Source organism: Moschus berezovskii, chromosome 7, assembly GCF_049115385.1.
Source record: "Moschus berezovskii isolate FMDL1 chromosome 7, NW_MosBer_1.0, whole genome shotgun sequence".
NCBI lineage: Eukaryota > Metazoa > Chordata > Mammalia > Artiodactyla > Moschidae > Moschus > Moschus berezovskii.
Window position 1 is genome coordinate 117,616,030 of NC_142466.1, and position 19,537 is coordinate 117,635,566.

The 19,537-nt window shown below is 49.3% G+C and overlaps 1 long non-coding RNA gene across 1 annotated transcript; it reads right to left on the minus strand.

The window, feature by feature from the left end:
* Positions 1 to 2,733: 2,733 nt before the first annotated feature.
* LOC129557437 (uncharacterized) lies at positions 2,734 to 5,613 on the minus strand. The gene is made up of 3 exons (XR_008686204.2): positions 5,456 to 5,613; positions 4,034 to 4,296; positions 2,734 to 3,509 (listed from the first exon to the last, which is right to left on the minus strand). It is a non-coding gene; the product is annotated as an uncharacterized LOC129557437 (long non-coding RNA).
* Between the last annotated feature and the right edge of the window lie 13,924 nt (positions 5,614 to 19,537).

Consider the following 19,537-nt stretch of genomic DNA (forward strand, 5'->3'; position numbering starts at 1 on the left):
AAATTAAGTTGAAGAAGAAAAGTGCATGTGGCTAAGGCCTAAGATCTGGTGGTATGAGCCTGGGGCCACGACTGGGAACAAGAAAGCACACACAGGGAAGTAAGGGGGTGTCTGAGCCTCAGCGTGCCTCCCACATCCCTATCTGCTCTGCTTGTTCTGAGAGGCACCAGACGGTTTCCGTTTTCCAGTCTTCCCCCTGTCCTTTAGCTGTCAGACTCTTGACCTTGAGGTTGCCTGCTAGCCTTGTAGCCTTTTAAGCTTGTGGCTCCTTCAGTTAGGAGGACTCTGGGAAATTAAAGTTTTTTGCGCCGTTCTGCATTGAAGGTGGTAGAGACGGATGACAAGCCCCCTAAGTGTCTGATCACCTCCTTGGCCTGCCCTGTTTCCTAGAGGAGAGACTTTTCATCCCTTCTAAGAGGTAGAATCGAAAAATGGTGAAAACTGATAAGGCACTGACAATTTAGTACTGGAATGAAATCGTGTCTTCCTTCTCTCTGCCCCCCGCCAGCTGAAACCTGTATACATATTTTGGAGGATATATTTATCTTTTGGAATGAGCGCTGGACTAGGAGTCAGGACATTTGTGTGTGTTTTTTTCCCTGTCACTAAAGCAGTTTTGGGGGAGAGTAGATGAATAAATGAATGCTTAAGCAATAGTTCAACAAATCATAGTCCATAGTGTTGTTTTTGTTTTTTAAGTGGAAAATGACCTGGGTGGAATGCCGTGGGTTATCTCAAAACTTGTATTAGCTGTGAGACTGTCTTCAAATGCTTTTTCACCTAGAGCCCAAGGATGCATGCTAAGTCACTTCAGTCGTGTCCAACTCTCTGAAGACCCCATGGACTGTAGTCCACCAGGCTCCTCTGTCCATGGGATTCCCCAAGCAGGAATACTGGAGTGAGTTGCCATGCCCTCCTCTAGGGGATCTTCCCCACCCAGGGATCAAATCCACGTCTCTCACGTCTCCTGCACTGGCAGGCCAGTTCTTTACAGCTAGCGCTACATGGGAAGCCCAGAGCCTAAACCTACAAACCAGCTAGAAGCACGGATTTTCTGTTAAGTGAAGCAGACAGCTAGGAGTCTGTGCCTTGGACTTCTTTCATCCCCATCCTGACCTGTAGGCTCTAGGAACATGGTTTAAAAATGGTGGACCTAACAAGTACTCTCAGATCCCAGAGGTGGAAACTGGGATTCTCTCTTGAGCTGTCTTGCCTCTGCTGTCCCAACCATTCGAACTTTTTTTTCCCCAACAACTGAGCATTTCCAGGTGTTATAGTCCTGATGGGCATCGGAGGAGGAAGAGATTGCATTGCCAGGGTCATTACCCTTCCAGAGGGTGGGAGGGCAGGACGAGACTGGAGCCTAAGCATTTGGAGGATTGAGGTTGGTGGTCCTGGTAAAAACAGCAGTGACAACAGCAGCAGTTACACGTGATTTAGCATGAGTTACTGTGACACTGCTCTCATCTGAGCACATCACATGCCTTGCTCCACTTACTGATATCATCAAGAAGAGGTGAGAACACTGTTTTCTCCTTTCCAGAAGCCAGGCCCCAGGTTATAGCAGGAAATGAGGCAGCCCGGGCTGCTGGTCTCGTGACAGCTGGCTCCTAGAGGTGAATGCACCGAGTGTGTCCATTCTCCTAATGCCAGTCGTCCATGTGGCTCGTTTGTGCGTGTGCACGCGTGTGCGCAGGGTGGCCGGGGCGGAGCTCAGTCATGTCCAGCTCTTTGCCACTACATGGGTTGCAGACTGCCAGGCTCCTTTGTCCATGGAATTTTCCAGGCAAGAATACTGGAATGGGTTGCCATTTCCTACTCTGGAGGATCTTCCTGATTTAGGGATCGAACCTGCATCTTGTGTGTTTCCTGCACCAGCAGGCAGATTCTTTATCACCGTGTCACTTGGGAAGCAGCAGAGTTGGACGTGACTGAGCGTATTAAGTATATGCTGACTCCCTGACTAGGGATCAGACCTGTGCCCCCTGCAGTGGAAGCAGAGTCTTAACCACTGGACTGCTAGGGGCGGTCCTGTTTCTGCTTGTCAACCCTTAAAGCGGGGGGCCCAGAATAGGCTACTGCTTCCTCTACTCCTAAATGCCAGACATCCCCCTTTCTGCCGCTATATTCCTTCTTTTCATCGCCAGCTGCAGGCTTTGTCCCTGACCCTGTCTTTAGTTAAAAACAATTAGTGAACAGCTCTCCTGCTAACATCATCTGTACCTCCTCTGAAAACTTCTGATTCCTGGACCAGGAAATTTAATTAGACAGATGATTACAGGTTATCAGTCATCTAGTATTGATAGATTAGAAGAGCAAATGGTCCTGAGTTCCTCAACCCAAGTTAAGCACCTCCCCATGGTAACTCATATACAGCTGATATCAACAATCAAACAATCTACCAAATGATCTTGTAAAATCTTTAGCCTATAGGACACCTTTGCTTTGATGTGATGATTTAAAATGTCCCAATTTCCTTCTGTTACTCTCCATCTTGTTCTTTCTATAATCGTTATAAGTGGCAATTTATAAACTACGCTTGTTTACAGGTCTTTTTTTCCTGTACCACTAGAATTTGTGAATTATATTAATATAATAAATTAAATGAATTAAAGGTATTAAAGTAAAGCTGTGTCTGATTCCTTTGTTGTCTTTCCCCCTGACTCAGCACAGAGGAGGCAATCAATAAACATTTGTTCAATCAATGGCTAATACTCAAGACACCATCCATAATCATTTTTACTTGAGATAATAATCATTAATGATGATCTCACCATCGTCACAAAATATTACGTATCTTTGGCCTGATTTTTTAGGGTGTTATGAAATTAAAAATAGCATTCTAGTGAAAATTTGATAAGAAATTTGGGGTTCTTCTCTGAAAGGAGATTCTATGCCTAGTGATTTTTCCTATCTCAACAGACTTCCAAATTTTAAGGAAAGAAACAAATCACCTCAGAAATTCTTTGAATTGTAGGCTCCAGAGCTGTCCCTAGGGGATTTCCAACTATTTGTGGGACTGGCTGCTTTGAGAGTGCCGTGGAGATTCCCATTTGTGACGGGGGTGCCAATGACACTCACAGGGATGGTACTGTGTCCAGGCAAGGAGCCTGGCGGAGGCCGCTTTGATGTTCACAGGCTCTGATGAGGCCAGTGGTGAGGGAGCCAGGCAGCTTGGGTCTGCAATAGTCTACTCGCTGCTTCTCGTCGCCGTCTCTGGACACCCGGGGGCCTCGTTCTACGAAGCTGGTTTTTCTATGTGTCAGATCCCTTCTTTCAGGGACTCTTGACAATTACAGATGCTTCTGAAGGTGGATGCTGGGACCTCCAAGGCCTTTTGCTGGGCTACAGAATTATTGCTCTTCATACTTTTGAGAGGGTGGGTTTCCCGGGCTCTTGGCTCAGGAGAAACAGGAATGACTCGATGTCCTAGCTGCAAAGCAGTCGACATCTGCCTGAGGAGGGATAAGCCTGGGGATCCTTCCCTCATTTTGTCCTGACGACTCAACCTGAGAGAGAAAAATCAGTGTGTGAGCAAAGCTCGTACTCAGGAATCAGGAGACCTGCCTCTGTCGTTGATTTCAGGACAGTGGGGAAGCTCTGCTCCGTTTTTGGACCTCATTCTTCCCATCTGCACAGTGTGTGACTGACCTCAGAGCAACCCTTCAGGGCAAATTCCTTAGCCATTCAAACTGGCTCTGGGGGAGGGGTGCAACCCTCCCACCTGTTGAGGGGCTGCTCTCCCCACTCAGACCACGAACGTCTATAATGGATGCTAGAAGCTTCCACCAGATGCCTGGTTTTTTTGGACTCCAGACATATTTTTGAACTCCAGACACAATTTTTTTTTCCCCCAGACAAAGCAATATGAAAAGCCTGATGAGTTTCTTTCAGAGCTCAAGCTAGATGAATTTACAGCCCAAGAACATGGGGCAGGGAGTAAGGGGCTATGAACCAGGGCTGCAAGCTGTGTTCCCTCAAAGGATACCCAAGCTCGAGGCTCGGATCGTGACTACGCGGAGCTGACGCTTACTCATCTCTTCGAGCTTCTTGTCTAGAAATGGGGAAACGGGGGCTCAGGTGGGGAAAGAGCTGCACGGCGAGTCAGAGTCTCAGGGGCATCTTCCTTCACGTTCTGATGGCCTTTGTCCCCAGATGCCTCGGTCCTTTCTTCTTTCTGCATTCATTTCTCCTGGGCTGTCTCTCCACAAAACTGGTTTCCCAGGGCCAGAGAGCAGGGCGTATCCATCTTTGTAGGCCCCTCGTGTTCAGCCTGTCTCACACCCTAGGAAATATCTGTTAAGAGAGACTGATTAGCCATCATAAGAGGATCCAGGAATGTTAGGAAAATATTCATCCTGTCTTTCACATCTGTGGCCTCCACAAATGTAATTAACAGTTTTCACTTCTACCATGAATCTATTTGCTCATTTTTAGAAGAACCATAGTGTAGACATTTAGCCACATTTTCTGCGGAGATCATTGCCTTAAGCGTTTTGGAGCTAGAATGCAGGAATATTTAAAATGCAAAATCAAATAATACACAAGAAAAGCTAGTCTGTCTGGCTCCCATCCTTGGTTGCTCTCTTCTGTAACCAGCGTCCAGCTATACAGACAGAGGGCCGTGGGGAGGGCCCTCAGGCCTCTTCAGCCCCTCTGATTACTGAAACCGGAGCTGCCTGGGGAGGCCAGGGCCTGGCACCAGCTCTCTCTGGGTCCTGCCTCTCCGTTCACAGAGAACGTGTCTGCACACGAGTGCTCCCAAGCCGCCCTGGAGTCCCTCCAAGGACAGGCCTGGAGGCTGGCCAGGGGGAGGGTGCTCCTGGAAAGGACACATCTCTGCGAAGCAGAACCATGGCATACAGGCACACACATGCAGATGCTCGCAGGATGGCCAGATCTTGCAAGGTTTCTAGAGAAATTGTAAATCTGGATTTTTACGTGTAATAGCTTGATTTTTAGAATGCTCCCCAAAGCCAAATCCTAACCAAATGAGCATCCTCAAAAACCGTATCTGAGGGCCACGATATGCAACCTCTGGTAGAGCCTGGCACATCACACACACGGCCTAAACAGGTGAGCTAATGCCCCGCACGGAGCTCACTGGGACTGCCCACACTGTGTATGCTTATCCAGGTGCAGACCTTGTGCACGACCAATAGGAGTCACCCAACATCTGCACACGCTTGCTGTCTCCTAGGATGTCCACTTTCCAGCTAAGGAGACTAAGCATCAGTGGTCTCCAGGGCCACGTCACTGGTGACAGCCTGGTGTTAGCTGCCCACTCACCTCCAGGATGTCTGCGTGCAACTCTGCAACCAGGCTCCTCCGTCCATGGGACTCTCCAGCAAAGGCACTGGAGCGGGTTGCCATTTCTTCCTCCAGGGAATCTTCCCAACCCAGGGATCAAACCCCACGTCTTCTGTGTCTCCTGCATTGCAGGCAGGTTCCTTACCTGCTGAGCCTTCAGGGAAGCCTGCGACTGAGCTGGAATGCCGGCTACTCTGCTCCTCTCAGTAAACTCAGCTCTGAGTTCAGGGGCTGTGCTTCATTTGCTGTTGCATCCTCATCACCCAACAGAGTATAGAAGGTGTTCAATAAATACCTGTGGGATTGCCTACAGGCATACAAATGCACATGGATGCAAGCACATGTAAACCCACAGTCACGTAAACCCACAGTCACGTAAGCCCATCCCCAGAACTGCCCAGGAGGACCTTACCACTCAGGGAGCACTCCCAGAGGCACGTACCCACCCCCATCTCCCACCGCCCAACAGGCCTCCCCAGTTCCCCAGCTTTGCCCAAAGCCTTCACAAATTGTTTCCTGGAAACCTTGAGGCTGCTGTGGTGTTCTTTTCCCCTAACTCAGGAGACAACTCAGCAGTTCTGTTTTTCAAAGTCTGGGACTCATAAACCTGGAATCCTTTCTTCGATTTTTCCACTAGAATTTTTCTTGGCTGGGTGCCTTTCCCCAGGGCCCCGGCCAGGAGGTCACACTCAAAGCGCCCTCTGCTGGGCATTGTCTTCCCAACCTAGTGGGCCGTTCCTGAGGGGTTACCTGTTCAGTTTCAACTGCTTTCCAGACGGGGAAACTGAGTAAGGTGGCAGTACTGGGAAGAGGGGCTCGGGGGCGGGGCTGGACTCATTCTGAGTGTGTGCCACTACTAAGTGGTTTGTGATTTTTTTCGGAAAATAATAGAAGAAAGAGCTCCCAGAGCTCAGACATGGCAGAGAAAGGCCCTCTGCTGTCCCTGGGGCCTGTATGTGGAACAGATGGCAGAGGTTGGGAACCTGTTCAGATTCAACCTCCTCCTTGAATCCCCACCATGTTTAGTGGGCGGGGAAACCGAGGCACAGAGATGCTGGGGAAGGATGGGGGAGACGTGCTGAGCATCCGCCGTGTGCCAGCTGTGCCAACAACCTCTCGTTTCATCCTCCCAGCAACCTTGTGAGGCAGGTAGTGGTGTTTCCATTTTACAGATGAAGAGCTCAGTGAGGTCTCAAGATCAGAAAAGAGGGGAGAGCTGGGATTGCATCCAAACCCGCTGTTTTCTTGGCTGTGCAGCCTTCTGGATTTTTCCGATTTGGCTCCCGAGGGCCCAAGGCGGGGCCTTTGTGGCTGGGCTCGTCAAGGCAAGGTTTCCGTGGCCCTTCTGCTCATAGAGGGAAGCCCTTCTCCTCAGCCCCTTCCAGAGGGCAGTGTTGGGCACCCTGGGGAGACAGGTTGACCGGCCCCATCAGGCTTCAAGCTGAGAAATCCAGGGCTTGGAGGAGGGTCCTGGCAGCTGTGCCAAGGCCCCTTAACTAACAGGGAAAACAGGATTGGATGTCTTTATAAACTGAACTTGTGAGAGGTTCCAAAGGGTAAGGGTTTTCCTGGAAAAGAAAGCAGGTCCTGGAAGGTTTTTGTTTTGTTTTTCTTCTTAATGGGGCCCTAGTTAATGACTCAAGGAAATGAAGAACACATTTCACCGAGAATTAGTCATTGCCCTTCCCAGCCCTCCATCCTGCTGCCCTTTCCAAATCTTCCAAAACTTCTCACTTCCGGCAGGAAAAAATCCAGATCCCTGGTTTTGTTCACCTTTGGTCCGGCTTGGCCTTATCCTCTGTGTGTTTCACTGAAGGAAACCGCCCCGGGGTCTCTGCGCGCACTTCCTTCTGTTTCCTGCTCGGCATGTGCTCTCCTTACTAAGACTGCACTTTGGCTTGTCCTGATCTCAGCCATTCTTTAAGAGCCAGCTAAGAAGTTGCCTTCTTTATGGAGCCTTCTCCACTGTGCCCAGTGGGAACCACCTTGCCTTGTGCTAACGAATGCCGGCAGCAGCCTAACCATCTGAGACACTAGGAAAGCATGTGTGCGGTGGGGTGCACTGCCTGGAGGCAGGGTGCTGTAGAAAGATCCCTGAGATTCTTTATCCTCTCATCATGTCCATGGGATTCTTCAGGTATGACTACTGGAGTGGGTTGCCATGCCTTTCTCCAGGGGACCTTCCCAACCCAGGGATGGTCTCATGCATTGGCAGGTGGGTTCTTTACCACTAGAGCCATCTGGGAGGCCCCCTGTTCTTTCATTAGGATATTAGGGTTGAATGAAGATGGAATGTGTTGGAGAGAGCTGCTTCTCAAGTCAAGAGAGAAGAACTCTACGCAGTCTACTTGTAGAGTGTAAGACGTGTCCACAGGGGTTAGAGATGGGGGGCACATGGGCTCACCTGACAGCCACCGGAGACACTGAGGAGATGAGAGCTGGGTGTCATCTTAGACAAACAAGACGAGGAAGAGACGCTACTCTCGGATCAGCCTGAACTCCCAAAGCTGGCTTACGCACAGGATGCCACTCCCGTTGACTGGACAAGGGGCAGGCTCCGGAAGGACTGACGTGAAGGCCTCTCTGGTCTGTCCAGCAGGGGGACGGGACCATTGATTCTTAGGGCTTCAGAAGGGCTGACCCGTGGGATACAAGATCATGTGGTACTTGTGTAAGGGTGTGAGGTCCTCAGAGCTTGGATGTGCCCATGTGAAAGTCAGCTTTAACACCAGCTTAAGACAGGCCTTCCCTGGTGGTCCAGGGGTTAAGAATCCACCTTTCGATGCCGGAGACACGGGTTCTATCCCTGGTCAGGGAACTGAGATCCCACGTGTTGCAGGCCAACTAAACCTGTGCGCTGCAGCTACTGAGCCTGCTTGCTCTGGAGCCTGTGGGCCCCAGCGACAGACGCTGGTGCGCTGCAGCAGAGACCAGTGCAGCCGAAGAAAGCCATCTAGCACAGGACTGTCGGGTGCGATCTCTCCTGCTCCCCTTCCTCTCCTCTCCTCGCTGCCGACCCTTAGCCCTGGAGGGATCCGAGGTCAGGGGTCCATGCCCCCATTCCCAGCTATAGTGGCCCCAGCTGCAGCAAGCCCTGACTGGGAGAAAAGATTGGACTTTAAATCAAGTTTGGATTTTGCTTTTGTATGGGACTGATTTATAAACAGAGTTTGTTGAGTGACTGAAGGGACCACAGGAATTTTCTATGTCCTAAGAATGAGCAGATGATTAGAAAAGTCGTAAGATGTGTGAATTTTTATCAAAGGTCAGGAAAAGGGCTTCTCTCCCGTTCCTGTGAACACATGTATAGAGCGTGGTGGGAGACAAAGGGAAGGTGATTATGATCATATACTTCAAGTCTTCTTCACTCTAGGTATTGATTACGTTTGCCATTGTAAATGGGTTGTTGTCTTCCATCATATTTTTCTAATTGGTGGTATTTTCTCTTATCACTTCCAAACAATGAAGTCCCTGTGCGCCCCTCAGGTAAAGCCACTTAACTGTTGCCTGAAAGGTCAGCTGTGTCTCAGGCTTCATATCCTGACCTAGTAGAGATCTGAAGGCGCCTCACAACCACAGGTGGAGGGACTCAATATCCAAGCGCCTTTCCTGCTGGTTACTATGCCTGCCAATCAAGTTCTCCACGTGGCTGGCTTCCTTCTAGAGTCTGTGTGTTTCTTTTAAGGACCCCAGTCACGTTAGAGGAGAGACCCACCCTACTCCAGTATGACCTCATCTTACCTGGATTAATGACCCCTGCAACCATCCTATTTCCAACCCTATTTCCATTTTGAGGTGCTGGGTAGGGGAGGATGCCAACGGGTCTTTGAGGGGAGACACAGTTCAACCTGCACCATCTTCCTTTCTCATTTTCCTAAATTTGCATTTTCTCCTGCTTCCCCCAGGCGTGTAAATGGCACCTGCAGCAGCTCGAGCCAAGAACCCCTGAGTAAACCTCGAGTCCTGTGCTCTCACCACCCCGTCCCAACTCCTCCAGCAAACTCTTTCAGCCCTAGCTCCAAAAATGTCCCAGATCCATGCGCATCGCTTCATTTCGACCATTCTGGCTGAAGCTGCTTTCGCTTCTCGCCAAGACAGCTGCAGTCGCTCTGAGCTGATCTCCCTCCCCTCCCCCTGTTTATCTGTCATGTGGTCTTACCTGCTTTGTTCACTGCTCTCTACTGAACCAAATCCAAACACCTCACTCGTGCTTACAAAATCCTATTGATCTGGTCCCTCCCGTCCTCTGACCTCACTTCCCGTCACTTGCCTGCTTTGATCCAGCCACAGCAGTCTGCTTGCAGTTCCCTGGGTCACTGGCCTCCTTTCTGGAATGATCTCTAGGTCTTTGTGTGACCACCCCTTCTTGTCTGAGAATCTCAGCTTAAACATCTTCTTTAGTGACATCTAAGAGGTTCGTGACATTGTACAGGAGACAGGGACCGAGACCATCCCCATGGAAAAGAAATGCAAAAGAGCGAAATGGCTGTCTGAGGAGGCCTTACAGATAGCTGTGAAAAGATGAGAGGCGAAAAGCAAAGGAGAAAAGCAAAGATATAAGCATCTGAATGCAGAGTTCCAAAGAATAGCAAGGAGAGATAAGAAAGACTTCCTCAGTGATCAATGCAAAGAAATAGAGGAAAACAACATAATAGGCAAAACAAGAGACCTCTTCAAGAAAATTAGAGATTCAAGGGAACATTTCATGCAAAGATGGGCTCGATAAAGGACAGAAATGGTAGGGACCTAACAGAAGCAGAAGATATTAAGAAGAGGTGGCAGGAATACACAGAAGAACTGTACAAAAAAGATCTTCACGACCAAGATAGTCACGATAACGTGATCACTGACCTAGAGCCAGACATCTTGGAATGTGAAGTCAAGTGGGCCTTAGAAAGCATCACTATGAACAAAGCTAGTGGAGGTGATGGAATTCCAGTTGAGCTATTTCAAGTCTTGAAAGATGATGCTGTGAAAGTGCTGCACTCAATATGCCAGCAGATTTGGAAAACTCAGCAGTGGCCACAGGACTGGAAGAGGTCAGTCTTCATTCCAATCCCAAAGAAAGGCAATGCCAAAGAATGCTCAAACTACCGTACAATTGCACTCATCTCACACGCTAGTAAAGTCATGCTCAAAATTCTCCAAGCCAGGCTTCAGCAGTATGTAAACCGTGAACTCCCAGATGTTCAAGCAGGTTTTAGAAAAGGCAGAGGCACCAGAGATCAAATTGCCAACATCCGCTGGATCATGGAGAAAGCAAGAGAGTTTCAGGAAAACATCTATTTCTGCTTCATTGACTATGCCAAAGCCTTTGACTGTGTGGATCACAATAAACTGTGGAACATTCTGAAAGAGATGGGAATCCCAGACCACCTGACCTGCCTCTTGAGAAACCTGTATGCAGGTCAGGAAGCAACAGTTAGAACTGGACATGGAACAACAGACCGGTTCCAAATAGGAAAAGGTGTACGTCAAGGTTGTATATTGTCACCTTGCTTATTTAACTTATATGCAGAGTACATCATGAGGAACGCTGGGCTGGAAGAAGCACAAGCTGGAATCAAGATTGCTGGGAGAAATATCAATAACCTCAGATATGCAGATGACACCACCCTTATGGCAGAAAGTGAAGAGGAACTCAAAAGCCTCTTGATGAAAGTGAAAGAGGAGAGTTAAAAGGTTGGCTTGAAGCTCAACATTCAGAAAACAAAGATCATGGCATCTGGTCCCATCATTTCATGGGAAATAGATGGAAAAACAGTGGAAACAGTGTCAGACTTTATTTTTTTGGGCTCCAAAATCACTGCAGATGCTGATTGCAGCCATGAAATTAAAAGACGCTTGCTCCTTGGAAGGAAAGTTATGACCAACCTTGATAGTATATTAAAAAGCAGAGACATTACTTTGCCAACCAAGGTCCGTCTAGTCAAGGCTATGGTTTTTCCCGTGGTCATGTATGGATGTGAGAGTTGGACTGTGAAGAAAGTTGATCGCCAAAGAATCGATGCTTTTGAACTGTGATGTTGGAGAAGACTCTTGAGAGTCCCTTATACTGCAAGGAGATCCAACCAGTCCATTCTAGAGGAGATCAATCCTGGGTGTTCATTGGAGGGACTGATGCTAAAGCTGAAACTGCAATACTTTGGCCACCTCATGCGACGAGTTGACTCACTGGAAAAGACTGATGCTGGGAAAGTTTGGGGGCGGGAGGAGAAGGGGACGACGGAGAATGAGATGGCTGGATGGCATCACCAACTCTGTGGACATGAGTTTGAGTGAACTCCGGGAGTTGGTGATGGACAGGGAGGCCTGGCGTGCTGTGATTCATGGGGTCGCGGAGAGTCCGACACGACTGAGCGACTTAACTGAACTGAAGAGAACTTCCCTGACCACCCCATCATCAAACCAGTCAATCCAAAAGAAAATCAACCCTGAATATTCACTGAAATGACTGATGATGAAGCTGAAGCTCCAATACTCTGGCCACCTGATGTGAAGAGCTGACTCATTGGAAAAGACCCTGATGCTGGGAAAGATTGAGGGCAGGAGAAGGGGACGACAGAGGATGAGATGATTGGATGGCATCACCGACTCGATGGACATGGGTTTGAGCAAACTTTGGGAGATGGTGAAGGACAGGCAAGCTGGCGTGCTGCAGTCCATGGGGTCGCAAAGAGCCGGACACAATTTAGCGACTGGACAATGACAACAAAAGAGAACCCCGACCACCCCGTCAAGAGCAGGCACTCGGTTTTTCTCCGTTGCTGACCTTTAATTCCCTGCAGAGAATTTAGTAAATAGATTATTTTTCTCATTTATGTGGATATTTATTGTCCTTCTCCCCAGAATCCCTAGGAAAGCAGGGACCTTGTTTATCTTGATTACACCATCTAGAACTGTGTCTGGCACATAGAAATAACTCCGTAAATATTTACTGAATAAATAATCCTGCACAGACGATCTTTGTGTATGAACTTTTTTCTCCCCCTACTTTTGGGAATTTATATAAATAATCCAGCAGGAGGAAGATTACTGGATCAAGGGATGTAAACACATCTTGGCTCTTGGAATGTATCGTCAAATAGGTTTGCCAAGATGTTGGGTCAGTGTTCATTTGTTAGGCATCCTTCTGAATCCCCAGTGCCAAGGCAGTGATTTCTGGTGTGCGGGGGAGGGCGGGAGAAAGGGCATGTGCTAGAAATGGGGGTGGGGGCAAGTCGGAGCTGGGGTTGGGCCTTCGGTGGCCGCGACAGCAGTGATCAAGCAGCCGGCCGGCCCCTCCCCAGCGCCTGACTGCAGGGGTGACCGCCTGGCCTTTGCAGGCCTGCCTGGGGCGGGCCTGGGTAGAAGCACCTCGCCCTTCAGCACAGCGAGGCTGCCCTAGAGGCAGGCCTGGGGAGCTGTGAGGGGCGAGAGGCTGAGGACACGGAGTGGGGCTCGTACTCAGTTCTGGAGGCCCCTTTGCCTCGGCTGCTCCTGGGCGGGAGCTTTCCTGCTCGGGACGCTGAACGCCGGGAAATACGAGTCCCTCTACTATACGCCTGCCTATAGGAGCTCAGAGACCTGGCTCAGGCACTTTAACGCACAGCCAGGTCCGGGCGTTTGTGCCTTGCCGGGCCTCTAAGAAAAACTTCAAGAGCTAAAGTAGCAGTTGCATGCAAGGTCCTCAAAATACAGGACCAGACGGGCATCAGCCAGGTGTGGTCGTTTTATCAATCCTCACCCACATTCCTCACGGGACTGTAAGCTTCCTGAGGGCAGAGACCAAATTTGAGGCAGAATTAGTGCTAATGAGTCCGCCTGCCTGAATTCTAAATCCCTGCTCCACCACTTATTGGGGCAGGTTATTTAACCTCTTTTTCCTTGGTTTATTCCTCTGTACCAAACTCATGGGGTTGTTTGTGGATTCATTAAGGGGATGAATGTGAGAACATACCACAGTGCCTAACACAGCAGGCTCTTGGCAGGTAAAAGGATTGACGCCCAGACCTGCTCGGGCCACATTCTACAAAGGCGATTTAGTTTTCTTTTAGCACCTCCTCCCTCCTCTTTTTTCTCAAGACCTCTTTCTGTTTGAAGCTCTGTGTTTCTCTTGTCCCCAGAATCCCTCGGAGTTTTCTGCAAGGCCTTGGGCACAATTGTTCTCAACTAAAGTGCTGGCTGATCAACAGTTGCTTCCATTCATGCGGGAATCCCTGATTTTATGGAGCAATCTGGAACCTTGTTAGGTCCAAGACCCAGCACCACAGGCATCACCCGGGAGATTCGGAGTCCCCAGCCACCCCAGACCTACGAAAGTAGACTCTGCATTTTCACGAGCTCTAGACAATACTTCTTTAATTTTAATATACCTATGATATTTTCCTGAAGATGTTTAAAATATAGATTTCAGTACTCACTTCTAGAGTTTCTGATTCAGTCGGTCTGAGGTGGTGACTGAGAATGCGTATTTCAGCACTTTGAAAATCCTGCTGTAAGACTGCCAGCCTGCAGAGCCAAAGGAATGAAGCTCTAACTGGAAAATCTGACGCTCTGGGGACGATGAAGATAGCAGACCCTCTCTTAGTCTTTTAAAAGCTCACCAGGCAGTCTTTGCTGGTGGTATCTTCACACAAAGATGCTTTTGATTATTATGCCATTAACCACGTTTGTTCAAAATTCTACGGCTTAAAAGTTCTCTCACTTGTTTAATCTGATTTCATCCTGCAACAACCCTGTACATTGGGTGGGCTGAAATGACTACCTTGCTTCCAAAACAGAGAACAGACGCATAGGAAGCTGTGTGACTTAGAGACCGCAGCCTGCTGGCCGCCACAGGCCAGCTCTTACTTCTTCCCCATGGTAACCACTTCTTTCTCTGTGTCTCTTACACACACACACACATACACACACACACTGTAGTCACATGGAGCAGGCTAAGTTGCTTTAGTCGTGTCTGACTCCTTGCGACCCTATGGACAGTAGCCCGCCGGGCTCCTCTGTCCATGGGATTGTCCAGGCAAGAATACTGGAGTGGGTTGCTATGTCCACCTCCAGGGGTTCTTCCCGACCCAGGGATAGAACCCGCGTCTCTTAGGTCTCCCGCATTGGCAGGTGGGTTCTTTACCACTAGCGCCACCTGGGAAGCCCAGTCAAACGGAGAGGCTACCGTAATTTCCACACCCAGCATCTAATTACTGAGCAAGACACAATTTGACCTCTGCCTTTAGAGTTGGTAGGAGCTGGCAAGAGGAGGAGAAATGACCACCAGCCCTGCCCCAAGCCCCAGCTGACCCAGGACACTTTCTCTCCGCTTTCTCCTACCCTGGCCACATCTCTTTTCTCTATTCTCAGAAATGAGGGTTCAGTCCTGACTCTAATTTCCTAAAGATTCTCTGTTTGGAAAAAAAGTTTATTAAGCCACATAATTCCTTCCTCAGCTCCGATTTCCTTGTCTTAGCTTCAACCCCTCTTTCCACCTACCCCCAGCAATGCCAACACACACACACACGTAGACACACACGACTCCAGCCAAGCGAAAATCACTCTTTCCAGGACAGTTCTGGTTCCTCTCATCTCAGCTGCTAGCGATGTGAGTCCTGGACCCCAGCCCCTGGCTCTGGACTCTGCCCGCCTGCCCCTTTGGCCCAGCTGGTGGGATCAGGCCACAGGTGCTGCTATGGGGAAGCGGAGCCTGGCGCTCTGGTCCAGCCCTGACTCCCTTGTGGGACCCTGGGGGAATCCCTGCCCTTCCCTGGCTCGATTCCTCCTCTGTGAAACGGGGAGAGCTTGATTAGATGATCTCCAGGGAGGCTTTAACTTTAGGACTTTATGATTCTGTGTAGGAAGCTCACAAAGGAAAAAACATCAACTCTACTGGCAAATTAAAATCCTTGAGGCGATGGAGGAGGACCTGTCAATTCAGAGTTCTACCAATTGTGTTGTCTCCACATGGAAGCTGATTTCCAGCTTTTACAAAGCTCTGACATTGATCTCTGGTGCCACCCTCCTTCATTTTGCTACAGCAACGCCAGTGTTCCCACTGCCCCAGTACCCTGTACCCACTCTGCCTCACCTGTGGTCCTAGCACAGGGATGGCTCAGCGCCTCCAGTGAACACACATCGCTGAGGCCCAGGGAAGCAGAAGCTTTGCCAGGTTTACACAGTGACCACGCTACCCTCCCTTCCTGTGTGGGAAAACACAGTCAGCTCACAGGCTAGAAGCAGGGTCCCGGGAGCCCAAAAGATGCACATTTGAGTCATGGCCCTGCCACTTGTAAAGGTATGAGACCCGGGGCAAATTACTCAGCCTCCTGGGGCCTCAGCTGTTTCCTTCCTAAAGTAAAGACGATGACAATCCTCACGCGATGGGTGTGGGATGTTGAGAGGACACTCCACGGAATGCAATCAGCACGATGCCAGGCAAGAACTTCGTGGAATTCATCCCTCGTCGTGTGCCAGGGCTGTGTTATTAGCAACTGCAAATTACACTGCTTGTGCCAGGACTGTGCTCATCACTCCACGTGCAAGATCTGTGTTATCTCACTTAAGGCTCACAGACATGCTCTGATGTGGGAATTGTTTTCAGATGTGACCATGGAGGCTTAAGGAAGGAAAACAGATGTTTTCCTTTCTGTTAACGGCCTCTCGGAGCCGCAGGGAAACTGGACGTCACTGGGGCCAGTCTCCTACTTTGAATGCTTCTGCAGCATCCCTGGACGGCGGAACTGATGGGGAACCTGGTCCCCCCTGGAGAGCCTAGTTTATCTTTGAACGGCTCTGGCTCCAAGAAAACGCTTCTTTACGGAGAGCCCCACTTGATTTCTCTGTAACCTCCGCACATCCGCATGGTGGAAAGAATGCTGAGCACAGTCAGAGGCCTTGGGCTCGTGTCCCAGCCCCGCGCTAAGCAGCGCTGGGACCACCCGCAGCCGCTCCTCTGGGCCTGTTTCCCAGGTGAGAATGAAGGAAGTGGATGAGGTAAGCTCCAGGTCCTTCCTGGTTGGGACATTTTGCTGCTGCGTCACTTCAGTCGTGTCCGACTCTGTGTGACCCCATAGACGGAAGCCCACCAGGCTCCCCCGTCCCTGGGACTCTCCAGGCAAGAACACTGGAGTGGGTTGCCATTTCCTTCTCCAGTGTGTGAAAGTGAAAAGTGAAAGTGAAGTCGCTCAGTCGTGTCCGACCCTTAGTGACCCCACGGACTGCAGCCCACCAGGCTCCTCCATCCATGGGATTTTCTAGGCAATAGTACTGGAGTGGCTTGCCATTGCCTTCTCTGTGGGATTATATAACTCGTGATGGTGAACGCAATATACCACATATCTGATTATAATGACGGAAACAGTGAAGGAGTGGACGCCATGTTCCAAGGAGCAGATCGGCTTCTGCCAGCATGTCTGTCAGGGTGGGGACCGCGCCAGCTGAGAAGAATCCAGAAGGTTCTTAGAAATGGAGCTTTCATCTTATCCTCTTGTCCTTAAATAAAACCCTGTCCCTCTTTCCCTCCAATCTCTTCCTACCCGCCACCCTCTCTGCTTCACTTTTTCCTTTCTTCCTCCTAACTTCCTTTCTTTCTGAGTCAGAGGCTAAAGGGATAATTGAATCTCAAGTCAAAGTTAAAGGTCAGGCCACTGGTGACAAGGTACTCACATTGCATTAAACCTGCAGAAACCATCTGATTTCAGGCAGGACTAGGAAAACCCTCGGATGCAGAGTTGCTTTGTATCTCTGAGAACCTTCCAGATTTGGCTGCTAAGTTCCCAGCTCTGAGACAGAGGTTTTCAGGCACAAGGTCAATGCATGGACTCGCAAGGGGCCTCTGAAATGGCCTGCGAATTTGTATACTGTGCGCACATATGCATTTCAAAGAAATGCTTTCTGGCTGTACCTTGCAGCATGCATGATCTTAGTTCCCAGCCCAGGGATCAAACCCACGCCCCCTGCAGTGGAAGGCAGAGTCCTGCCCACTGGCCTGCCACGGAAGCCCCACATGTGCATTTTCTAGGAAAAAGGGTCTGAAAGGGAAGAGCCACCCTGACAGGTGCACCTTGGTGTCCCTTGGACCCGGCCTGGTTCTCAGAGCCAGGCTGTGGTGTTCTCTGAGTCTGATGTCACAGAACATCAGCATCAGACCAAATGGATCTTTACCAAAAAAAAAAAAAAAAGACTGCTCCTTAATCGTGTTTGAGCAGAGGATAAAACAAGTACGTAATCCAAATCATGAAAAGTGACAAATATCCCCTTTTCCCGTCTTACGTAAGGGTGACTGCTCCTCCTTTTCCTCCTAATTAGATAACAGCTAGCACCCCCAATCATAGGATTACCCTGCTTGCCGACAGCATCCAACCTGGAGCAAAGTCCACTTCCCTGAACCCTCCCCAAATAATCCATCACAAGCCCAAATCCTATAACAAGCTCTTTCTAACATCCTTTGACTGAGAAGCTCTGGAAACTCAACTTTGTTTAATCACCATCAGATTCCGCCTGGTTTTCAGCAGTAGCCTAACTGGTCTATTTTTACCATTGCCTCATTTTCAATGCAGCAGTTACCATCATCCTTCTAACAGATAAGACAGACCATGTCATTGCTCTGCTCCAAACCTTGCCTTCTGAGTAAGATTAGCACCACCCCATCCGTGACCAGCATGCTCTCATCCCTGTGGCCTCCCTGACTTCAGCCTCACCTCTGCTTCGTCTGCTCCTGCTACATGGGCCTCCCTGCTCTTCTGGAGCACCCCTGGTGAGCTCCTGCCTCTGGCTCGGTCACGTTCCCTCTGCCTGGAACACTCAGTCTTCAGATCGCCAGTTGGCTCCCTCTTTCAGCTTGCTTGAGTCTCACTGCTCACTGAAGCCCACCCTGACCTGATTATTCTACTAAGACGCAACCCTTCTCTCGCCACTCCCAGTCTCCTTTGCTCTGCTCTGCTTTTTCTTTTTCTCACGGCTCTTTTATCGCCTGATATTCAAAGTCAGTCCCCTAATGATGGACCATTATTTACCATGCACCTCCTCTTGCTGGAATCCACGTTCCACAAGGGCAAGGATCTAGGGACCAAGCTCCCAGAACTGGGCCCAACCTTCGATGACCAGTCAGTACATATTTTTCTGGATGTTGCTGAATAAATTAGCATCACAAGGGCTGGAAAGTAAAACCGAGCGTGACTTTGGCTTAGATCCCTCCCTGAGAAATCAGGAGTCAGGCTGCCCGCTTTTAGCTTGGCGGGTTGTCAATTCCACATATTTTGTTAAGACAGGGTTTCCTAAACGTCAAGTGTGTGCACGCCAACCTCATGATTTTTGCCCTTGGAACAACCTAGACTTTTATTTACTTAGAAACTTTTCCTTAAATAGGCTTTTTGACAAATACATTTATTTTCAAAGAAAATTTTATATCATAGCTTTGATGTGCTAGTTGTATATTTTTTTCTAACACATGTTAAAACAAGCATATAACTATTTACCACCTAAATTGTCTTGCTTACCCCAGTGGAAAACTGCCTTATGCTTTTTCCTTTAACCAAAGATCCCCCTACCTCTCCCTGTGCCGTGTCTGACTCTTTGTGACACCATGGACTGTAGACCTTCAGGCTCCTCTGTTTGTGGAATTCCCCAGGCAAGAATACTGGAGCGGGTCGCCATTTCCTTCTCCAGGGGATCTTTCCGACCCAGGGATCAAAGTCACATCTCCTGTGTCTCCTGCGCTGCAGGTGGATTCTTTATCTGCTGAGCCATGGGGGTACTCTGAGCGGAAATCCCACAGACAGAGGAGCCTGGCGGGCTGCAGTCCATGGGGTTGCAAAAAGTCGAACATGACGTAGCAGCAGAAAGCAGCACGCCTCTTACCAGCTTCTAATACGCCTCTCTCTACCTTTCCAAACTCCTCCAGAAAGCCTCTGGAAGCTCCTCCAACTCACATACTCATTCGCTTCTCTGAGCTGCCTTTACATTTACAGGAAGAAATCCATACCTGGCATGTGGATGCTTACACGCCATGGAGTCTTGTTTTCCTTTTCATAACAAAAGATTATAATGTTTCTTCTTGGGGCTCTAGATAAAAGAGGCATTAAGGTGTTCAACTCCCTTGACTCACAGGCTATCAGAAAGATGAAGAGGCTTGTCCCAAACCCCTGCCAGAGTTAGAATCCGCCAACACTTGCTGAGTCCCTAGGATGTGTTCGGCGTTAAGCCAGGCACAGGAGACAGTGGTGGACCCAGACTTTGCCCACGGGGAGCTAAGAGTGAA